General features: G+C 42.7%; 1 pseudogene; it reads right to left on the bottom strand.

Moving 5' to 3' along the window:
* Window positions 1–233: 233 nt before the first annotated feature.
* LOC101356288 (olfactory receptor 49-like) lies at window positions 234–1389 on the bottom strand (annotated as a pseudogene).
* Between the last annotated feature and the right edge of the window lie 1761 nt (window positions 1390–3150).

Genomic DNA, 3150 nt, shown 5'->3' with positions numbered 1-3150 from the left:
CAGAATGTAAATTACTAAATTTTTGGTAACGCCAAGCACGTGGTTTATATCAGAGGGAGTAAAGAATTCAGAAAAGTTATTTTCAATTAAAATTATTGTCATCACTATGTGGAAGATTTAGGAAAGAGATGTTATACGCAATAAAATAAAATGTGGCCTTGAAAAAGAGAGATTTACATTTTGCTGGTGATGCACAAAGAGGAATTAAATGAACTCTGCCGGGGTCTCTCCACTAGAAATTTTTCAGATTTGCTACATCGCCTGGAATGGTGACAAATGGTCCTCAAACACTTTCCACTTCAATGTCATGTGATTTTATTTTATCTTGCTATTTTCATTCTACGCGTAGTCTCTTTCAGAGCCTGATGGACCTGCTTGTTCCGCAGCGTGTAGATGACAGGGTTCAGCAGTGGGGTCACCACAGTGTTTACAAGAGCAGCCTCTCTGTTGGAGTCCAGCCTGTTGGTTTGCTTTGGTTTCACAGATATAAAGACACAGCTGCCATACAACAGAGAGAGGACCATGAGGTGAGATGAGCAAGTGGAGACAGCCTTCTGTAGTTCCTTGGCCGTTGGGAGGTGCACAATTGTGACTACTATGTGGCTGTATGCAATGAGATTATAATAAGAGATGTCAAAAAGATAAACAAAGCCAGGATGAAGGCCAATATTTCAACATATTTGGTGTCAGAACAGGAGAGATGCATCAGAGGGCCAAGGTCACAGAACAAGTGAGGGATGACATTGGGACCACAGAAGGATAATTGAGAAATTTTCACCAGTGACGAGAGTGAAACTCATAGCAAAGCAAGCACTGACCAAGAGGAAACGAGTCCTCATATTCACGATGGTTGGGTAGTGCAGAGGTCTGAAAATGGCCACGTAGCGATCCAGAGACATCACAGCTATAATGAGGAAACATGCTGACCCCACAAATACAAAGACAAAGGTTTGTATGAAACACGCAGCAAACGAAATCGTTTGCGTGCCTAAAAGAAAGATGACTCGCAACTTACAGATAACAGTGCTTGTGAAGTAACACTCACAGATGGAGAAAATGCAGAGGAAAAAGTACATAGGTGTCTGGAGACGGGCATCAACAAAGGTGATAGTGACTAGGACTGCATTTCCTGCAATGGACACCAGGTATGCCAGCAGATGTACCAGGAAGACGACTTTTCCCTGGTGCTGGACAGCAGGAAATCCCTCCAGGATAAATTCCTGGACACCAGTCCTATTCTCCATTTCCACAGGTATCTCCACAGAAGCACCACTCACTTGTTTTAACATATAATAGAGTTCAGGGCTGAGCACTGAGCTTTAAGGGGAGCACAAGATCAAGTTATTTGATTAATTACCTGAGAATAAGGCTAAGAAATCTAGTCCCTGTTATTTCTAAAATGCTGCAACAAAGTACTTTCTAAAGGACAAGATCTATTCTTTTTTTTTTTCTTTTTACTTTTTTTTATTGTACTTTAGGCGAAGTTTTACAGAACAAAGAGTTTCTCATTAAAGAGTCAGTACACATATTGTTTTATGACATTGGTTTACAACCCCATGACATGTCAATACACTCTCTTCTCAGGCTTGGAGGACCTTTTTATTTTGGTGAATATATACATAGCCAAAGGTACACCATTTCAAAAATTTCTACATGTACAATTCAGTGACGTCGATTATGTTCTTCCAGTTGTACTGCTGTTCTCACTTTAGATGAAGGTTTACAAAACCAAATAGTTTCTCATTGAACAGTACTCATATTGCCCTATGACAATGGTTAAGAACCCCACTACATGTCAACACAGGACAAAATCTATTCTTGACCTTCTCTCAATCTTAAGGGAAAGTTAAGCTCTATTTTCTTAATTTCTTATATATTCCAGTTAATATCATTGATGAATTATTGGCTCACAAAATAACCCTCAGCAAACCCTTACGATGGTGATTGGCTCAAGTGTCTTAGCACTGAGATGAATGTCTGCAGTGCAGAGTGTTTCACTCACCTGTTATGGTATCAGTTCTCCAAACACGCTGCTAATGCAACCGAACTCCTACCCATGAGCTGCCTTGACTGCAGAGCTGCCTGAAGTAGCCTCTGCCTCTCTGTTCACAGTGTCAGGAGCACTAAGTCTCCATGGTTCACTGAGGGCAGGCACTGACAAAAATCACCTCACGGGGGCAGGGTTTCCTCCTAGTCCAACTATTCTCTTCCAAGAAATCAAAAGCTTGCACTGGGCTGAGGGAAAAGGAGAGGAAAAGGAAACTCATCTGCCATAGGCTGTTGTTCCAGAAGGGGGTGAATCTTCATCCCATCTTCCCAACACCCCAGACTGACGAAGCCTATCTCTGTGTTCTCTACAGCCCAGAATGCTTCACACGCCATTGGGGGTGTTGGCTACAAGCAGCCTTGACTACTGAAGCCCCATAAAGGAGAAAAGTGTATAAGACAGACACTTTCCACTATCCCCAATTCTTAGCTAGAGCTTGACTGAGACTTATTAGGGTTCTGGTGAAAAGGCTGGCTCTGCCTCCCCGCTGTGGGTACAAGGCCAGCCTCACATGTAACACCACTGTTCACCTCCTGCACTAGCTAACCTATACAGGCTACTTCTTCTGAGGGTCCATCCCTGAGAGCTGTGGAGACAAGGCTGCTGCCAAAGATGTCATCAGCCCATCTGCTCCAAGACAATTTTGGTTACACAACATTATTCCATCGTAGCCTCACCTTTCCATGTGGAGGAACATCCTTATTCTACTGCATCAAGGAGAAGAATCTCTCAGAATGCTGATCTAATACCTCTGCAATAGTTTGCCCACAAGACGGTCTTTGGTCACAGAGCAGGAAGTGCCAGGCCAATCAGCAGAGAGCACAGCCTACCAAACCTCATTAGGAGTTAAACAACACTAGGCAGAGAGTAAGGGCAGGGCTGGTTCCCCAGAGGAACCAGCCACTTTTGAAAACAAGAGTTATTGGCACAATCCTTGTATTTATCTTTCCATTGCCTGTACTGGTGTTGGCTGCCAGATGTCCACATTGTTCTCTGCCAAGATTTTTCAAAGAAATTATATGACGATTTCCTGAGGGTTTTGAAAATCCTACTGTGAATTTTTGTTACTGATTTGAGGTAAAAGTCCAGACTGAAATGTTATA

The sequence above is a fragment of the Trichechus manatus genome, unplaced genomic scaffold (assembly GCF_000243295.1).
Source record: "Trichechus manatus latirostris isolate Lorelei unplaced genomic scaffold, TriManLat1.0 scaffold00349, whole genome shotgun sequence".
Lineage (NCBI taxonomy): Eukaryota > Metazoa > Chordata > Mammalia > Sirenia > Trichechidae > Trichechus > Trichechus manatus.
The sequence above is the reverse complement of the archived record's forward strand: the minus strand, read 5'-3'. Positions and strand labels throughout refer to the sequence as shown.